At 43.0% G+C, this 21,812-nt stretch overlaps 1 long non-coding RNA gene across 1 annotated transcript in view; it reads right to left on the bottom strand.

The window, feature by feature from the left end:
* Nucleotides 1–1,708: 1,708 nt before the first annotated feature.
* LOC144139417 (uncharacterized) overlaps nucleotides 1,709–21,812 on the bottom strand; it is a 47,657-nt gene continuing 27,553 nt past the window's right edge. The window contains exons 3-4 of the long non-coding RNA XR_013316200.1: nucleotides 2,757–2,825; nucleotides 1,709–1,809 (exon numbers count right to left, since the gene is read on the bottom strand). This is a non-coding gene — a long non-coding RNA (uncharacterized LOC144139417). The remainder of the gene's footprint in view (nucleotides 1,810–2,756; nucleotides 2,826–21,812) is intronic.

The raw sequence follows: 21,812 nt of genomic DNA, 5'->3' as shown, positions 1-21,812 counted from the left end.
AACAGCGGTAGATGACTAACTGTTGTGTTTAAGTGCATTATTTAGCTGTGAAAGATCGCTTATAGTTTCAGAAACCTTTTATATTTGATTCTCGATGTGCAGCACGGGGTTTAAATACTGGGCTTAAATTCACGAAGCTGCTTGCACGTAATGTACAGAAAAAAATAGGGATTGATTTCTTCCCATTTGCTGAGAGCGATGTGGCAGCCAATGCACCGGCTAATCACAGCTGCTTGTCGCTATCGTACGAGCAGCTAGCTTTGTAAATAAGGGCCCCTTTTTTTACTCGCAATGCCAAGGACTGCTACTCAGACAGATACTCTGGTGCGAAAACGACTGTCGTACAATGTACTTTGTTGGATTGATAGCAACGCGGTGTCTGAATTGCGCCTACCTCCATTTCTAGGCAAAAGTGAGTGGGAGTTCTGCTGTGGAAATAACAGTTTGAAACGCGACGCTACCCCCCCCCCCCCCCCATTTTAAGGCGGCTCTGAATGGCCGCCGGTTCTAGAGCGGCCGCTTTCGTTTCATCACGTATGGACGCCCGGACGATGACAATGGCAGCCTTACTATTCAGTGTCATCGTCCGGGCGTCCATACGTGATGAAACGAAAGCGGCCGCTCTAGAACCGGCGGCCATTCAGAGCCGCCTTACTATTCCTTAATATTCTTACCACTTACTCTTCCTTACCACTTACTATTCCTTACCACTTACTACTTACTATTCCTTACCACTTACTATTCCTTACCACATACTATTCAGTGTCGGTTCCCAAAACCCTAATGATGGGAGCCGTTTCCATCGCTCACGTAAGCATTTGAAACAAAGAATTGTGCATATTGCACTCTTTTCAGGTGCACTATTAGCGGACATTATCGAGTGCAGTTGGCCTTTAAATCATCACACCTCCCAAAAAATCTCGTCACATGACTGCCACAGCTTAGAAAATAACGGTTGTGAAACATAATTATGCAAAACAAAGGGAAGGAAGTAACCCTTACACAGTGAAAACAAGAGAAAAATGTGTATCATCGCTGGTGAAAGTATGTTATCCGGTTCCTCTGCGGCTCAATCAAGACCGTTTCGAAATATGGTCGGCAGACGTCTACCCAGGCATGCGTTTGCAAAATTGGCTCACCATAAACAATTCTCTATAGTTAGCTACAAGGCTGCCAAGTGTAAGCGTGCAGAGTTAAGGGATTCCTACCAATGCTCTTATTTTCTAGGGCTTTTTACCATGTCGACCCAACTATAGGGGAAGAGGTACAATTTACACTTTAGGCATTTTATTCGAGAACACAAATTTTTACATTCACCAAGAATAGCCTGCCAATATGTGCTAGAAATTTCTAACATCGTTTGTGATTTTTTAAGCTGCCATCTGAGCAGATGTTGAAAAACGTAAAAAAGCCAATTTGGAATTAAGGCACGTCTTCTTTGCGCACTTCTGTATATACATCAAAGACAGTGTTCTACAAAAGCCGACGATGGGAACCACAAAGAAGAACCTGGCAGCACAAAAAAAGAAACAACAAAAATCCAGCACACTGGCTTTGTCTAAAATAAACAATTTCAGTCATTCCTCAAAATCGCACGCTTTATTGCAAACATTTTTCTTAGCAGTACGTGGTCACTATAAACAAGAAATAGTACTTTATATGATTAATAACCAGACGGAATATCAATGAAGATAAGTGAGTCCCAGAAAAGTTTATTGTATATATTTGCAGAAGGAAACCCGTCGGTTACTGTTCATATGGAACGCAGACCCCACTGTAGCAATATCCTTTCTTGCCACTTTCGCCATGCTAAAAAATGGAAAAAAGCAGTGTGAGGCGCAGCAAAATTTATGTTCCAGCCGAAAAGTGACATTGTGCAGGATATTTTAGAAGTTTCGCTTACGGAGTGGTACCCCCGTATTATGTAGAACCCAAGTTTTACGAGGGAGTAGTCAAGTACCAGCGAATTTGCCGTAGATACTATGCATAAAAACCTCGATTATTCAAAGCAATTTTAAGCATGCCCGCCTTATTTGAATACCCATGCGAAGGAAACGACTAGCCCGCTGACAAAATTGAAGTGCCGCGGTTCTGTTCCCCGCGCTTTGAGCTCTATCAATCGGTTCTCTCTGACGTAACTTTCTCCTCCACTTTAGATTTCGTCACTCTCAGCGCTAGGCGCTACCCGTTCCTTTGCGCAAACCCTTCCGCCTCTGTCCACTTGCATCTCCTCTTAGGGTGCGGCCGGGAAACTGTGCACGTCTTCTTCTTTTTCAACTCAGCCGTGAATTGCCGACGAGGTTATTCTGACCGGCCTGAGCTTCCACGTGTCCTCGTCGTGATCGTGTGTGCTATGAGCCACAATGGATTGCAGGATATGTGTCAACGTACTGCGGTAAGAGGTTTATTTTTATACAGGGAGATTTGAACCGGCACTGTATTACTCCTTAAGCAATAACGTTCATTGGAAATTTGCGTTTTCGAGCCTGTAAAGCATTGTACATCAAACGGAGGGAGTCTTGCAAAAATTCTCACAAGTATTTCTAGGCTCGTTTTCTGATGATGTTTCGCGACATCCTCGTTTTACGACGCGTTTTCACTGTACCCAAAAAGTCGAACAATTAGATTTTTACTGCAACATATATGAACATTACAAAACGTTGTGTTGTAAATACAAATGAAGAGAAAAGCTTTCTGTTAAATTGGTGATAATGCAGTTAAAAGCATTTTTTTAAAAAAAACGTCATTGTACGTACATAACAGGGCTTTCCATCTTCTACATCGGCGCCGACTATACCAGCAGCGTAGTGGCATGACACACGGTGCTAAGGAATAATGAAAGAAACCAGCCACATAACCCATTGTTCCTAGAATTACTGCAAGTTTGACTATTGTACTGTTTCGCACATTTGGTTGTAAATGCCTTATTGATGTTTTTTCTTTATGGTATAAGCAACTTGGACGTGCACAATGTTGATAAATATAGCACTTCATTGCGCGTGATCTAAACTCCCCTTTCTCATTCCTTCTACCATCGTCATCTTTTCCTAGTTAAAATCTAGCGTTAACGTTTATCATAAATCGAACCCTTTCGTACTGATACACACAGCTTCTTACTATGGATCCTGCGGAAAGGTTAGAATGAAGAAAGCTTCCCGCACGAATCATGCCGGGAAATCTCAGTCTCGTCGAAAAGTAGGCTGTTTGGGCTCACCAACTTCACAGAAGTTGAAAGTACCGTTTAGACTAAGCATCGAAAGAACTTTAAAAGCATCGTTGTTCGCATTCAAAAGAAATGCGAACAACAGAGCGCACAGCATCCGACACATGTTGCACAATCTGGCTTAAAATTCAATAAACTTCGCGCATGCGCGCTTCTGCGAGATTGTTTGAGAGTGTGGTGTCCTTTTAATGGAAATGCTTGAGCAGGACGATCGTTGAAGGGCATCATGCTAGCTGCAATCAGCCTGCCACGCGCTTGGCTGCGAATAAATATCTCGAAAAAGTTGGCGCGGCTCACTCCAACTCAGTCACAAATTTATTTTTGAATCACGTCTCCCTCGAGCTCAAACTCATTCCTGAGCAGCACAGCTGTGCTCACTCATCCTGAAACTCACAGTGAGCGCAACACTAAGAACTCACTCGGACTCTAAACTCAAAATGTACTCGGAACTCAAAGTACCCAAACTCGAAATGTACTCAAAACTTAAAAATGTACTTAAATCAAAATGCACCTGAACTCAAAATTTACTCAGAACTCAAATTGTACTCAAAACTCAATATGTACTCATAAATAAAATGTACTCACAAGTCAAAATGTACCCAGAACACAAAATGTACTCAAACAAAAAATGTACTCAGAACCTAAATATATTAAATTCCAACATATACTCTAAACTCAAAATGTACTCAAATGTACTCAGGATTCAAACTATACTCAAATTCAAAATGTACTGAGAACCCAAAATGTACTCAAACTCAAAATGTCCTCAGAACTCGAAATGTACTCAAACTCAGACTGTACTCAAACATAAATGTACTCAAACATAAAATCTACTCACGCCAAAATATACTCAAACTCAACATATACTCAGAAGTCAAAATGCACTCATAACCCAAAATGTACTGAGAACTGAAAATGTACTCCAACTCTAAATGTTCTCACAACTCAAAATATACTCAGAACTCAAAATGTACTTAAACTCAAAATGTACTCAGAACCCAAATTGTACTCCAACTCAAAATGTACTCAGAACTCAAAATGAGTTTTGAACTCCATTGGACTCAACTGTCCCGGGCTAGGAATTTACTCGTGCTCAGATGGACTCGGATTTTATACCCATTGAGAATTTATAATTCACGCGTGGTAAAAATAATAAGGGTACTAATTCGTGAGCTCAAACTCTTGAATTCAGTACGACATGATACCGTAACTCATGTGAGGTCTGAAACATTGTTCGTTCATATTTATAACGGCTATACATGTTTGTCAGGATGCGTAGCGGTGCTTGCTGGCAATTGTACGTATATATTGGATACTCAACTCGAGATGTAGGCTCCGCTTTCGTGTTCGTGACAGAGGGGGTCCAGAATCGAGTTTTTTCTGGGGAACAGGAGTCATGGATACTCACAGATTGGCTTAAACCTCGGAGTGATGTGCCAGTAGGGCATGTGGGGAATCAATGAAGGTCTTTAGAAGGGAAATCATGTGGGACAAAAACAAAATGCTTGGTATTCATAAGCATGACTAGTTATGGTGAGTCTTAATAAAGGTTGGAATTCATAATGAAGACCCGTAGGCGTGTGGGGTCTGAAAATGAAAGGTTTCGATTTGGGAAATTACGTTGGACCAATAAGAATACATTCTGGTCGTAATCATGGCATAGTCAAATTGCGTCACAGAATGGTTTAAAATTTTTTGGGATGTCGCTTGTGTGTGTGGAGTATCGAATTGAAGATCTCGGTGAGGGTATTCGTGTGCGATAAACATGCTTGCTGGTTATATTTGTGACATAGTCATGGTGAGTCATATATATGGTTTACATTCAAAGTTTGGTGTGCTTGGGCGTGTCGGGTGTCAAACTGAAGGTCTCAATAAGAAAAATCACGATAGACAAAAAATTCCGCCTGGTCGTATTCATGACACAGTCATGGAGTGTCATCGATTGGGTCAAAAATCAAAGTGATACGGCAGCGGCGCATAGGGTATCCTATTGAAAGTCTTCATGAGGGGAATCACTTTGGACAAATAAAAAACTTCTTCTTTGTTACTTTAATGGGACAGCCATGGAAAGTTATAAATTAGGTTATAATTCCAACTAACGCAGGCACGGTGTGGGGGTATGAAATAAAAGGATTTCATGAATAAAATCTTGTGAGACCAATAAAATCGGCACCCGCTGACCAATAATAGTTAGGAGTAGATAAACTGCCCAAACTCATTAGGGATGCTAGAATGGTAGCCGTACGAAAATTATGGTGTCAAAGGGAAGGGTTTGAGAGAGAAAATTACCATATTGAAGATTACTATGTGCAGTCACTTCATAATTAAACATTCGGAGTTGTGTCTTTAGCTCGTCGGGACTGTACAATTATTTGTTTCGTGTCGGGATTCGCGTGTAGCTTTATCAAACACATGCTACATAGTAATGGCGGGTTGAGCTTTGAAAGATGACAATATTTTAGGCGCGAAGCTCCGAAGCGTGGAAATTCTTTATTTCCCTTACACATTATCCCTATCAGAAAACACTTTGGAGAACAGTTCGTGTTCTTCTTGACAGACCATCACCAATGTTGGTTCTTTGACTGGTTTTTAGAGACGGCTGTGTTGTTGAATAAACATTCTACTTCAGGAAGTACCTTACTTCACGAAAGCTCTTACAACATTGACAAACTTTTATCTGGTGCTTCTGATGGATCAATCGTGCTTGCGCATTTGGCCAGGCTGTCATTAAATCGTGGCTTGGTCTACACCCTGCGGGTCGCAGTGTCTGAAAATCCCGTGTAGACCCGAAAACAAAGCTGGTGAACAGCCAACGGGTCAAGATGGAGATGGAGCGTGGGGAAACTATTTTTAAATGTCGGGAAGGGTCAACATTTACAGCAACCCACTGCTCACTGTAGCGCGCTTCTATAAATTGTATTGACCATAATTTTTTGGTTCGGCCAGTTTCTAACAATCAAAGTAACACCTGGCGGATATTCCTGGGGACTGCGGGGTGAGCAGACGATGTCTTAGTCACAGGCTGTTGCTCAGTGCCGCGCGTAGATATGACATGTCGAGGCGGCACCGAAAATTGGTGTCATTTATTTGGTATGTCGTCAGTAAGAAGTCCAACAGTGCTTTATTGAGAACGTTCAAAGCGTCCAAGAGCTGTCAGATTTCGCCGTGCCAGAGGGGCGCCCGACTTTCATCCCCAATTGATGTTGATTGTCTTAACTGTGGTCAGGGTGATGTCGTTGCCTTTACTAGGCAATATATAGAAACTACACGTCCGGGCGTGTGTTGGAGTATGCGCACGGTATCGGAGGAATTCGCTGATTGCGCCAACGCACTTACTTCTGAGTTTACATAGAAGGCATATCAACCCAAAAGTTCCTAAGCTGTGTCATGGGACCACAGGCTTGTTGACGGATGTTGAGTGCTGTAGTGTGCCGAAGCAACCAAGCTTTCAATTGGCGCGCCAACAATTCGCGAGCACAAATATACCTATGGGGCACTAAATAAGATATTTTTTACTGAACAGGTGATTATTCAGTGCCGTGATTTGCGATGACTGCATCCGATTCACCTTCATTCGCCGAGACAAACATTTTGATACCGTACACGCCCTATAGGCATCACTTTTAATTTTGACCCAATCTGTGACTAGCCATGTATATATCATGATAAAAACGGGTGGACGCATTTTTTTTATTTTTTCCGCGATTTTCCTGATCGAGACCTTTACTTTACAGAGAACAAGCCCCAGTGGCATCACTTTGAATTTTCACTAAGAGTATGATTTACTACGACTACCTCAAAACAATATCTAGAAAGCGTTTTCAAATTTGTCCCTCGTGATTCCACTCAACGACAAATTTTTTAATAGTCCACACACCCTTGCAGGATAATTGGGAATTTGAATCAAATCTGACTATTGTTGACTCTCATAACCGTAAGTAGGACGCAATATTTATATGCCCCACCTCCTTCCCCTAATTAAAACCTTCACTTTGATACCCCACAGGCTTTAGCAGCCTCACCCAAAATATTAGCCAAACCTATGACTCACCATAATTATGTCATGATTAGAACCACGAAACCAATTTGTCCAACGTGATCCCCCTTTTCAAGATCGTAAATTTCACACTCACACGTCCAACTAAGGCCACTTCGAATTTTAACCCAAAATAATATTCTCCATGTGTACCTCTTTACTGTACCTAGAAAGCATTTTCAATTTGTCCCACGTGATTGCCCTTAATCCAGACCGGTATTTTAACCCAACGCACCCTATCAATTGTATTGTTAACCCAAACAATGAACCTTGATTTTGGTGCCCCGCACACACAAGTAGCAATATTTACATTTTAACCAAATTTAGAGACCAATTATGACTACGTCATTAAATAATATTATACCCACGTGATTCCCCTAATCGCGACATTATTGGATACATCACATGCCCTAGCCCAATGAATTTGAATTTTAACCCAATTTATGACCAGCAATGTATATTGCGTGATATAACGATAACGCATTTTTGTCTCGTGTGATTCCTTCGCTCAAGACCTCGGATATGATTCCCCACCCACCCTCGCGGCATGGTTTTGAATTTTAACCCAATCTATGACTTACTAATACGGCCTGATAACTATACACAGGATACATTTTCTAATTTACCTCACGTGATTCCGTTAATCAGGACCTTTCTTTTATACCTTACACGCCATAGCGACATCAGTTTGAATTTTCATACAATCTACCTCATATTGCGGTCATAATTCCATCTAAACTGTCTTCGCCTAATCAATTCAGCTGACAACTCATTTGAAACAGCAGAGGGGACAGCCGCCGCCGCTTTCTTCCCCCGGCGCTCACTTCTTCCTTTTTGACCCCAGCAAATTAAACCGTTAACAGAAGCAGGCGAACCACCTGCAAGCAAACGCCGCCTGGTGCTTTCCCACCACCCTCTACAAGCTTCGTAAAGGATCCATTAAAAGGAATAGGTGAGATAACCATTTTTCATGACCTGAGAAGTGGAATATCCTTCACGCATCCAGCTGCTAAATCAGACACCCCCCCCCACGTTCCACCAACCGATCATTACCATCGCGAATACTGCCGTACCCTCAGGTAACCTAAATTGCGAGCCCAAAGAGACACATGAAAGTTTACAGCCAACCATAGCTGCGTCCTAGGCTACTGATATGCATTCAGGACTGAAAATCTACTCAAAACTCATATCTAGTCCGAACTAAACATTGACTCATACTCAAAATGTACTCAAGCTCAAATTGTTCTCAAAAATCAAAATGCACTCAGAACTCAAAATGTTCTCAAAACTGAAATATTCTCAAAACTGAAAATGTACTCAGAACTCCAAATGTACTCAAACTCAAAATGTACTCAGAACTCCAAATGTACTCAAACTCAAAATGTACTCAGAACTGAAAATTTACTCGAAACTAATGTGTACTGAAATTCGAAAAGTACTCAAATCTCAAAATTTACTCAGTACACAAAATTTACACAGAACTCAAAATGTACTCAGTAATAAAAATGTACTCAAACTCAAAATGTATTCAAAACTAAAATGGTACTCAGAACTCAAAATGTACTCAGAACTCAATATGGACTCAGAACTCATTCCTTATCACGCGTACTGATACTCAGTCGGGCCCAAACTCACTCCAGCTCAAACTCACCATGCCACACAAGCCTATCGCTCACTCAAACTCCGACTCACGCGTGAGTTTGAGTCCAAATGAGTCTGAGTGAGTAGACTTATTATTGAGTCCACTGACTTCTGGCCGAATATAGTAGATAACACGATGTTCAGTGCCGACAGAGTATAAAAAGACGCCTCAAAATAAATGACCCGCGTCGCTTCACGATAACGAATTTCCTTTAGCAGTAGGCCGCACTCTCAAACGCTCGGAAAGAACTACGCATGCGCCGAGTTTACTGGCAGTGCAGCAAGACGGTGCTGCATGCGCCGGAGGCTGTGTGCTCCGTTGTGCGTATTTCTATTAATCCTCCTTGTACAAAGCTAGATATATTGCAGCGGTCAAAGATAGTGCGCAGAAACGCTCCCATATGCGCAGGAAAACAAAAATCGGGCGCATCGCTAAATATGATTGCTTTCCAGTTAAATATTGAAAAAAAAACCTGTGCTTCATTCCCCTGTCATAGGAATCGGTGAAGCACGAAATTGAAATGTTCAGCGATATCTGCAGCGAAAGGAGAAATATTTGCGGTATGGCGGCTGTCTTGTCGATGTGCTTGGCGTGAGACGTTCTGCTAGCGGGTCGCTTCATGAAAGGTGCGACTATTTCGGTCCTGCTTCATGGTGTATAGGGCAGACGGTTGAGTTGCGATGTGCTCAGCTTGTGGAACACGAGAGGTAGAATTTTAGATTTAACCCTCCCCGCGCGAACGCGTTTTGCTACCCGCTGGCGTTTTCCTCCGCATAACATCAGTTGGTGTTCGCGCCATTCTCCGTCGGCGTCGCTACAACGCAGCTTAGTCCAACTGTCGGCACTTGTTAGCATGATATGATGCACTACTTCGCTCTAGCTCTCCTAGATGGCAGCACCATCTGCGTCAATGAAAGTTTTTCTGGCGGTTCTTCTTTGTCCGTTGGGCTTGCGTCATTGCTATGAAGGTTATGACGCCATCAAAATCTTGCCGTACACAGGAATAGAACACTTTCATGTTAAAATAAATATCGGCATATGAGAAACCAGCGTCCCAATTATAGTAATCTATAAATATGCAGCCTCATGTTTTATTGCGGCAGGCTTTACGGATATATGCATACCTGAGTCTAAATACATGACTATCGTAAATCGTTCAAGTCGAGCATTAAGCTACAGAGGCATGCCCAGAATCAGTTCCATCATTTGTTCACCTGGCTTGAATGCGCCGCAAAAAGTATCCTTTTTCTACAGAAAACCAGTGGACTTCACCATGGACCGGTTCGTAGACCGAAAGCTTTGATGAGACGTCTGCGCTCATGGCGCATACGTCAACCCCGGCTTCCATTGATTCAAAACGGTTACATAATAAACGCGAAAAAGGACCTGTTATAGATAAAACAATATACACCAATATCTTCACGAAGTACAATGGTGTATCTTTATCTCATACACGGCGTATCAGTATACATCTAAATCGTTCGCAGATGCATTTATTTCGCGTGAAAAAAATCCTTGCATGAGGTCGTTTACAGTTTGCGACTTGGGTCTTTGACGGTTTGGTCATCTATTGGAAGCACACTCGGGGAATGTTTGACGAATTTTAGCGAAAGCTCTGAAGCACATTCCGGGAAGGTTTGTTATCAGAAAGCTTTCGTTCTGCAATATCTTTTAGAAAAGAATGGCAAAGTTTTTTTGTATTATTTATAAAATATAAATTTTAACGCTATAGACACTCCCTTTGATAATTGAATGGCATTATTGAGCCTTTCAGAAACCACATCAAGGATGAAACGTTTCTATTTGGCCTCTTAGCAATGCAAAGGTTTATTTTCACTCTTGCTGGATTTTCAGTTAGTAATTTGTACGTGAACTTTTATGTATTGACTTCCAGTGATTGGATTCTACATAATAAAACAAACGCTGTATGCTATGGAAACAAACAACACTTTTTACGCCTTTTAAGAATGTCAAAATTGTGAAGACCCTGCTTTTATATTAATTGGAGCCTTCGTAGTTTCTGCGGTTGTCTGTACGTATTATTTTGATAAGTGGATGAAATACGTTCGCGAGATGTTTTTCAAATCTTTGCAATACGAAGAGAAGTAAACATTTAGGCAAGGGAGGAAGTCTCACTTTTTGGCAATGAGCTCTGCAAAACTTACGATACACTTGCTCGCTAATGTTTTCACATCAGAAAGCGTCAGCTGGTTTATGGCGTTCCCGTAATGACATTGGGAACCCTGCCCTCGCTAATGCGTGTTTCTGTGCTCATATGCTTCTTTGTTCCAAACACCTCCATGCGCGGTAACGTTTGCAGGATTGCCCTAATATGCACAGTGAAAGTTTCTCCTATAAAACTGACAGAAGTACGTCTGGTGATCGGATCTTTCAGGCAAACCTCTCTGGGCTAGCATTCTTCACGGCCACTTTTGCGAAACGTGCTCGCGCATTCTACGGAAACCTTTGTTGGAGCGCGCCAGCATCAATCGGGTTCACCTGTGCCAGATGGGTGGCTTTGTGGTTATACATCTCGGCCAGGACCAGTTCCAGCACCGTACTTGCGCAAGCAATGAACGAAGAGATGCGAGATGTCTCATGACAACCGGAGGGCGCAATGGAGTGTCCCGACGTCACGGTCGCGTCATGAGCGGACTTTCCGGGAAGCGTCTCTCGGGACCGAGGTACAGTATTGGAATATATTCTTACAGCGTGGACCAGGGAGACGAGCGCGGGCGGCTATTTCCAACGAGTTCGGAACACAATCTCGCGGCCGCCGTTGCGTCGCTCTGCTGCTCCAGTGTCCCATTCATCAATTGAACCGCCCAGATCTTTAGGGTGTTGTTTTATGACTCGCTCTTAATCATATTGTTATGGCATAAATAAACATGTATACTGTATATTTGATTGCACATTGCAAACAATTGTGCCCATGTTGTCTGACCTAGACGCCGCCCGCCTTTATCTCTTCCGCATCCTCCCACTTGCGCCGCTGCCATCGCTGGCACTTCTTCTTTGTTGATTGCGGATGGCAACGTATTAGGGGATCATGAGTGTGTGAACATTTAACCCCACAAATGAAAGCAGGATAAAAAGGTTGGAGATAGTTCGCTCCCTTTAGCTCAAAGCAATATTTCAGCCGAATTACACACCCGTGACGGCGCTCAGTGGTCACACTCGCATGCTGTCACGTGCTCCTCTAATGTGATTTGACTCATTGCAGCACACGCTAGGCAGACTAGTGCTGCGCGGCATGCAAAGCGTTGCCACAAGATCATGTTATGCGTTCAGCTTGAGACTATGGAGAGGGGTATTGGATTTTTACCCCAAAGAGGTGTCTTAAAGAGCGCCACTAGTATTGCTCTTCGGGCCCGTTTCGACATCAGCCTCGAGTCGTTCCAGCCCAATTCCCGTTGTCGGCGCCGCTATGCGGCATGTTCGGGGCGACGTTAACGGTTTACACGCGTTGGAAATTCATTGTGATTTGGCGCAGTCACTCTGCTAGCAAATGTGGTGTAATGTAGAGGATTGATGCACTCGATTTGAATAAGCGCCCGGTGTGTGCCACAGACAAGTGTCGCGAAGCTGGGATATGCACGGAACTGATTGTATTTCAACTGCCCTGAAATGTGCTTACAGCCTCCGTAAGCAGCGGCAACGCACATGGTCTTGCAGAATCCATATTCTGTAATGTAAATCTGTTTCTTTACGCTTACCTAATCTATTTAGGCAAGCATGCCCGACAGCATGCCATTACACTTGTCTACTATATAACTCAGTTATTTATCACTGCCTTGGAAAAGCAATGCGATCTAATTGCACAAACCTTCTGGGAAAGACATACGGTGGATAATACAAAATATACGTGGGGATCAGCATGCCTGCAGAATTTCTTATAGGTCATCTTGACCTGAGGTGAAGGACCGCCTACATTGATCTTTGAGACATGTATCCTCGGTAAACCGCGTGGCCACGGGCTTATCGAGTAACACGCGTCCGCGATTATGCGCTTCTTGGAAGCATCATCTAATGACACAGCCAGCCTCCAGGATCTTGTACAAACTAACATAAGATGGCTTTATTAGATTCCACACTCGTTCACAAAACCTTTTATTGTTTGTGAACCATTTCCCAGTACTTAAAAAACCTTACACACCAATTCACCAGCTGTCCTGGAAGTCGAGAAGAAAACGGAAGCGTACGTGTAGCTTGTGTGTGTGATCACTCAAATGTTCACTCCTCGATTTTGTTCCTCGTATGGGTAAATCGATAGCTGATCGCTTCCCTTTCCGACGCCCTCCCCATGCCCCATGCCCTTCGAATTAGCAGTGCATTTCACTTGAGGTTGGGTCTGCTGAATCTTATATGCCGGAAGTTCAGACGAACGTATTCAGCATTTCCAAAGCTGAAGTGGGGATTTTGTCATTCCCGTACGAGCGATTTTGTTCCTTCCGGGCTTGCAAATAATTTATTACACAAAATTGTTTTATGGCGGGGTACACCAAGATCTCACCGGCGTCATATGACATCGCCAAACGACGTTCCATTGCCGGGGCGGCGCCCGCTATCGATCCACCAACTATTCCACTGCAACGGCAAATACGCAACGCTGTGCCAACTGCGGTATGAATTCGAACAGATGTAGGTATACGACCGCGCATTATATCTTTCCCATAACCTTCAATAAGATTGTGCTGCCGTCTAGGAGAGGTGAAGCGAAGTACTTCATTATGACGCTAATGAGCGCCGACAGTCGGAGCCTGGATAGCAGCGTCTTCGTGTACGCGGGACGCAGGTGAATTGAGGCACCATCCGCAAACTACTACTTTCAGTTTCAGTTTCGGTTCGTTTTGTCGCACCGTTTTCAAGTCGCCGTGGTTTCAGTTGAATTCACACAGTGTTCTGAAGTTCAGTCGAGTGCCCAACGTTGTTGCGTCTCATTGTGAACACCGACGTAATATAAATAGCGATGTGCATGTTCAGATGGATGCACGAAAAATATTTAAATGTTCCTGTGAAGGCTCATTTCACTGTCGTGTTTTACCGATTCCTAGGCAAGAGGTATCAACCACAATTTTATTTCTTCATTTAATCAAATCTCCTTCCTTTGTGATGTGAGCCGCGAGTGTGCACATAGTAAACAAGGCAGAGCCACACACACTTGCTTACGTTTAAACGTGGCTCATGTTCCAATGAAAGGTGCAACTGGTTATCAGGTAAGGGGTAATTACATCCCTAAAGATATTTTCAATGACGTATATATTCAAGACGAAGACGCACTCGTTGTATTACCAGGAAGACAATCCTAAACTATAACTGTCGCAGTATCAGGTGCAACGAATGCGGCAAAAAAAATCAGTTGTGGCTGATGTGTTTGGAGGGGACAGTGGCGAAATGCTGCTGACGCTGCGGCTGCTCGTGAGAGCGGCCCAGGATAACTTTGTTGGAATTCGAGCTCTCTACGAATCCGTATCTTTTTTTAAACTCGCCTAAACGTACTATTTGCGCACAGGCACGACCATAAAAAATTGTTTGGGGCGTGGAAAGAGAAAAATAAGCGAACGAAACAAAATCTGAAGGAGGCACTATCTCACACGCTGTGGTCGACCCTATCGCGCCGCGTAGAAGTGGAGCCAACCGGCACAGCGGTCGCGACGTTCGAGTGCATACGGTCCGTAGTTTATGCAAGTTTATAGCCAGTGTGTACTATTTACAATGAAGTTGATACCGGCCACCTCTACACGCGTTTTCTCTCCCATCGCGGAATCATGACTTCCGCAATTACAAACCATCTGGATGGCGAGAAATGTAAGGAAATAACACTTACAACATTTAGCTTTATGGCTTAAGTTCTCAATATTTTGCGCTTAATGAGAATTTTTTTGTCAAAGCACTTGTCGCGTGCAAAGTTTGAACACAGCTTTGGTTCTGATACACAACACTGGTTAAACTGTTGTTGCAAATTTTGAAAAGTTCTTTGATCAGTTTTTTTGCTTTTGCTGTATTTTTTGCTTTTTAGTTGCCATAACTCCGATAGATAACCATAAATAAAACTAGTGTACTGAATTGTTTAAGGCCGTTTTTTTTCTGAAAGAGTAGGTCCAAGCGCAGCTGCATAGCAGCTGTTTGAAAGAGAGGGGGGAGGCAGCCGGTATGATGAAGGTCCTCGGCACAGCGCTGCTTTGTAAGGGAGAAGGGAGTCTTGCGCGCCCGGCCTACATTCGACATTGTGGCCTACGGATGTTCACCAATATTAGGGATAATACCCACTAACACGTCCCTAGCGCAATCATCCTGCCTGATATTTAAAACCATGCCAATGACTACGATATCCTTCTCTAAGCAAATACTATTGTGCACAGCACCACCGAATGCGAAATAACAGTGCCGTGAGCCTCCTAAATTTCAAATAATTAACCTCGTTACGGCCTAGTTGCTTGTCGACCCCAAGCGAGGCTGTGTTTTTGTTATAGGCTCTTAGCCCAGTACGTAGCCCGCTCGTTCTCCGAAAAATCCTATCGCGCCATGCCCAGAATTCTAGTTTGGGTGGGTGGTTTCAAAGCTTGGCCGTTGCTACTCCAAGTACCAGCGCATGCCTTAATGGATTCAGGACGGTGGCGCTATGAAGCAATGAGTGGTCTCTTTGTTTTCTAACACGGTCGGCCAGAACGTGTCATCCTGGTTTCCGCTTCCTCCCCGTTAAGGCAACGGGGAGGTTTGATGTGCGGATAGCGAAACTTAATAAAAACCTAGTATGATACGGATTCGCTCTGAAACAGCGTGGAGCTCGGCACATAGGGAAAGTTTCCCAATCGTTGCACGCGCCTGCTTTGGCGGTTGCCATCACTCTGCTCAGACAGTTGCAAACACCTCGGCATGTCTTCATTGCGACGCGCGGATGCAGGATGTGGATTCAGATGAGGGGCGCGCGTATGTTGGAGATTATACTCAGCGCGCCTACGTTACGTGCAACTATAAGGTACGTGGTAGCGGTGAATTACGGAAATAATTCTTACCACTCCTCTGGTACTCTTTTTCCGCTCATGGTCTCCGAATTATTAACGCCTGGGCGGCCTACTTTTTCCTCATCAAAAAACGGCCATAGCAACTTCGACTTAACTGCGACTTTGGGCTCATCTGCAAGAATCGTCGGGGAGGGAGAATATATTTTTTAGCTATTATTCTGCCGCTTCAGGTAAGCAAAGAAGTTTGTTTACGTCTCACTGGGGATTCAAGTTACGAAAAAAAGCTCTCACCCGCACGTTTTGAAATTGAGTACTCACCCGGCAGTTTAAAATGAAGGGAGAGAAATTTCCTTAGCGCCTAATGAAAAAAATACATGTATCCTGTTATAAAAAGGCTTGTCTGGTTAAGCTTTGTCGGCGCCCAGTGTGATTTGCTTTTAGGTAGCATGCTCTCAAGCGCCCGTTCCTGTGTTTTCCCGTCACTGTCTACCTTGTAGAAACCGAGTGAATGGAGAGGACACACAAAAATAAAAGAGATAGAGCGCGCAGGAATGTATGGAAAATTTGTGAGCGTTATGGCTGTATGCCGAGGCCATGCAAGATATAGCGCGTGCTGTCGTGCATTCGACGATGACGCGACCACTTTCTCAGTCAAAACAAATGCTGCATCTGCGGATGCAGCTACACTAGCCGCCTGAGCAGAAGCTCAATCCCCCCAACACCAGAATAAAGAGGCACGCGCTGCAGAAGCAGCAGGTATAAGCCTCGAAAAAACCGCACAGGGGGGCGGGGAGTGGCTATCTAGTTGCGTACACTCTCATTCTGGTAAACTAGAACGTTACTTGTAAGCAAAAGTAACCTAGTGCATACAATGGAGGTAATTGTATATTTTCTTTATCTATGTACATTTTAAAGGTCACAGGCGTGAAGTCAAAAGCGGTTTAAGAGTTAAGTCGGCGATTTATAGGTTACTTCAACTAAACCTTACATGCAACCTTTACATTGTAGCCTATAAAAGGCCCTGTATCCTATAATAGAAGCTTCTCACCAGGAGGCAGTGATTTCCCTGCTGCATGACCGGATATAGAGAAACAGCGGCACCCACAGGCATGGTGGCCCCGTTTTCGCGCCACTCGAGCATTTTCACCGCTGTGAGTCCGTACGATGAAGAGAGGATTGCCGTTAAAGGGCTTTGTTGTCAGCGGGTGTCGCGGAGGCTGCCGCGAGCCCGTTTGTGAGTGGCAGTGCTACACAGCCCTTTCTTCTACGACGATCAAGTACGCATGTTGGACCAATGCCCCGTTGCCAGTGGGAGGTAACTCGGTGAGTGTATTCACGTAACGGTTTCCGCGTTTTCATTACAGGTAAGCTTTTGCTGAGGTCTTTTTAGATGTAATATTTGGAAATTGCAGCATTCTAGAGGAATATTGAGTACCTGACTGGCTGCTTCGCTGTAAGATTTCAGTGGACTGCGGCGGCAATTGAAATATATCACGGGGTTGCTTTCGTTGCGTCAGAGTGTAGAGACGATCAGGCAAGCCGGTTCCTTGTAACAGATAACGGCGGTCATGACCTACTTTCTGCTCTGTTTGTGCGCCTTCGTCATGTGTTAAACACTTTTTTTGTGCTGTTGGCTGCATGGGGCGCAGTTTATGAATTATTGGCATACGTTATTATCAGATAGGTCTGGTTGCATATTTGAATTTTGCCCCATTAAACTCTTATATTATAGCGCTATTTTATAGGTGTTATCATGTTGTTTCAGCCTTCGCGAAATATTCATATTTTTCGCTGCATATCTTTAAAATTGTGTCTGGTTTTTTGGTGTTGTAGGAATACATCCGGTTACACAAGGGCTGTGCTGCAGAAAAGCAGTCCACTGAGTGTTGCCCCAAAATTTCTAAATTCATTTTTCTCTAGCCCAAGCCTCTTTATTTTTGTCATTTTTCCCTTGAGCAGGTAAATTTAGCTTTAGTCATTTTTAAACAGCGGGCCATTTTTATAACGTAAGTCACTTCATTATCCTTAATTGCATAAATCAGTCGTTTATTCATTCGCGTTGTATTGCAGGGCAGATGTCTATGTGCCACTATACTAGCGTAATGCAGTAGAGGAGTTTAGAGAATGGTAGTGTGTGCGAGCCAGCACGCAGGCTGCTTGATTGTTTTTTGATGATGTAAACATTGGGACGAATTTCGCTACACTCTGGGCGGTCCCAGTTACACAGAGACATGGGTAAAAATGGGTGCTTTACCCTCCTCGGTGCCTCGATGTTCGAAAAATTTGGTAGCCTAAGGCTACCAATCTATACAACTTATCAGCACTACAATTTTTCTCGCAGACAGTGTTCTTTGAGCTGTCAACCAGGACTCCACTGCGTATGACACAATTAAAAATAGTCGTAATTTCAGTCGAAACAAAGGTATGAAAATCAAATAACTAAACCACATTTATTCAAATATTATTAGTAAAAATGGCAGCCATCATTGCATTGAAAAAAAATATATTTCACTTGTAAAACCACTAAGACTGTCTTCAAGTCGTATGGCGTTTTATACTTCGTACCTTATTTTGCCTCATGTTTAGCGACTGTACGAGCTCGTTACTGCATCGAAGTTATAAATTTACCTAACGCTGGTAACAGCATGGAGATTTGTAGTTTTTCAGCAACTGTAGCTTGGCTAATACAAGGTAAGTTTAGCAGGGTTAACACAAAATGTTACAAAAAAGTGCCAAATAATAAAGCTCGAGGTGTTCGTAAGCGCTTCTGTTAGGTTTTGTTTCGTCGTGTTGTCAAGTTTCCGGTGACCTTTCATTATGAATGAATACCAACTGGCCCAGATGACACCCCTATTGCATCTTAACCCCAATAACCATTCGGGTCATCACAGGTACAGAGATGATTTTGGACCTCCTGAAAATGCCACTTGAAGATTGGTTCAATTTCAAGATGGGTCCACTCCCACAACTTATCCGGTAAAAAAAATGTAAGCTGCAATTGGCGATTCTTTTTTACTAATAGGCAAGAAGGAAAACACCGATCAAAACACTTTAACGAAATGAAAAACTTTGCGGCTTCCACATGTGAGGATTTTTCAAAAAAATTGTCATTGCGAGGAGGTTCGGGTTGTGTAAAAAAACGGCGTCAGCATCGTGAAAGTGCGTTTCCTGGGTTTAGTGCGACGTTCGCGTGTTTGTTTGTACTTGTGACACCACATGAAGGAGCGGATTGTGTTTTTTTGTATGGCACGTCAGTTTATCTCGTAGCCCAAAGTTTGTGCCTGTTCTGGGATGCAGAAACATGAGGCGAGATAAACTGGGACACGGCACAATTAAAATTCGGGAGGGTTGGCCGGTATGACTATAGTTGTTTTGCTTGTTCTGAACAATGCGGCAAAATTATTTTGTGTAACGATAACTGAAGTGATGTGAAATTATTCGAAAGGCCGTGAATCAATATATCTGGGGTAACATTTTATTTCGTTCTCTGGTCTGTGTCTTCATTTCCGTGCAAGGCATTTTTTGTACTTCACATGTTTGTGGGTTGGTGTGGGGGCTTTGATTACACTGGATTTTGTTCTTTTTCCGGAACTTTTCTGGAGATGGCTTTTCAAGGTGGAAAAATCCAACTGATGGCCCCTCGCATACATACTTCCATCTACAGCACCAGGTAACGAGTTATTCGAATGACCTCGGGAAATGTTCAGTGTGCCCAAATTTTTTGCTTGTGCAGATCCTAAAATGTCAAGCTTATCACTTCTCGTTTTTCCAAGTGCCGTTTTTTATGCAGGAAATCAGAGATGTCATTGGACGTTTGTCCAAAAAGCGGATTGCAATCTGTGTAAAATCTTGTTAATGCTGCATAAAAAAACATAACTTGGCGCTGCATGTACAACTAAGGTAGTATTGCAAAGAGGAACATAAGGGGGAAGTACAAAGATGGATTCTTAAAGACAAAGTAATCCGCAGGTTAATGGTAAAAACTCAAGGTGACACCGAGAATGTAACGAGTAGTATAGACACAAACACTGCTTTGTATGAAAGAGTGATTTCGTAATAAATTGTGTTATTACTTTCCTATATTCTGCGTTTATTTGTGCGAATTATGGCAATAAAGCTGGACTGGGAAAGTACACATCTCGGAACAATGTCATAAACTTACTCAAATTGTAATAGGTCTAAAACTGTGCAATGACCGAATCGATACAATTCAAAATTTCGAAATACTTTGCATACATAAGTGCAAATATTAAGGTAAATAATTTGCTAATTTGGCCGTGTTGTCGAACCAGTTAACGCAACATTATTGAACAGGAATATTAGGAATATATAACAGAATTTTGCCTGGAAATCTAAAGCAACGTAGAAAAAACTTAACTCCATAAGGAACAAAAATAAGATGGTGTGGTTCATAGGATTCCTTCTGAGAAATAACCCAAAGGTGCTTCACACTAAAAATGTGAATGTTCCACACTACTGATGCAAAACGTCTGGAAATGTGCTCCTGTTAAATGTGCAAACATGTGTGCATGTATTGCAATACTTTTTGATATTCGTGACATATGTTGTCGTACAAGAATTCTTGGCTTAAGGATATGTTATCCCAACTTTGGGGTCCTTTTGAAGTAGGCTATCAAGTGCATGTTTTCACTAAAGCTTGGTGTCACTAAAGCCTAATGTTGCATAGCTAAGGTTTAATTCATGCCCACAATTATTAAAAGAACTATCCTGCATGTTTGATGCTCACTTCTGAAACAGCACAAAGCTGATGAAAATCAAATTTAATCCTGCCTGTTCATAGCCTTAGGCGTTGCCAATACTCGCATACTCGCGAATATTTTTGAGTTGTAACCTGGGTACCGATTCTATAACAGGTCATGCAATTCATATAGATTGAGACAACAGTTTAGTCTATCTGGCACCGCAATTTTAGGAATTGTAAAAGTATTTTCTGTTACAGTCACAGCCATGTGGAAAGCGGTTTATTTAAGGGACGGACAAAAGACACCCGAGGCTCTCCTAGTTCAGACGGCTTAATGGAGAGCATGGTCGAGCATATCATCTTCCAGTGATGCACTGTATGTTCACCATGCCAGAAAGGCGCTTTTGGGGATTGCCACAGCAGCGCGGGTGAAAGCGCTCGTGGCACTCAAGATGACACCTTCCAGGTGTGTGGCCTTGGACGGCAGCACTGTCAATTATATAGAGCTATACACGATAAAACGTGCACAGTAGCCTATAAATAAGTAACACTTACCTGCATACGTATATAAAGGTTACTAAGATATAGGTGACTTTTATACCTTATATATTAAAGGTTACAAAAATTTGGAAATTTGAACCTTTTAAGGGTAACCCAGCTTAGAATGTACATTAAAATCCTGGTAACCCTAATTTGACCTCTAAACAGAAGTCACCTGTAGTATTAATTTTAAAATGATGCTGATGTCATATTTAATCATCTCAGTGCAATCTAAGAGTTACATGCGTGAAGTTAAAAGTGGTGTAAGGCTTAAAACAGCGATGTATAGTTTACTTCAACTAAATCTGACGTGTAAGCTTTACGTTGTAACCTATAAAACGCCGGGTCAGCTATAAGAGGTGCATGTCACGTCATCTCGGCAGGCCACCTGTGATTTCTCTGTTGCATGAAGGGATATAGAGAAATGGAGGCGCCCGCAGGCCTGGAGGCTACGTTTCCGCGCCACTCCAGCCTTTTCCCCTCTGTGATTCCCCAACGATGAAGCGAGGGTTGCAGTAACAAGACTTGTTTGTCGGCGTGAGTCACACAGGCTGCGGCGAGCCCGCTTGTGCCTAGAGGCGCTACACGGCCCATTTTTGTAGGACCATCAAGTTGGTATGCTGAACCAATGCCCCGGTGCCAGTGAGAGTGAACTCGCTGGGCATGTTCCCATAACGACTTCCGCGTTTTATTGGATGTATCTT

The sequence above is a fragment of the Haemaphysalis longicornis genome, unplaced genomic scaffold (genome assembly GCF_048455015.1).
Source record: "Haemaphysalis longicornis isolate Haplotype H1 unplaced genomic scaffold, Haemaphysalis longicornis Haplotype H1 scaffold_5, whole genome shotgun sequence".
NCBI lineage: Eukaryota > Metazoa > Arthropoda > Arachnida > Ixodida > Ixodidae > Haemaphysalis > Haemaphysalis longicornis.
This window is presented reverse-complemented; position numbering and strand designations above follow the sequence as displayed.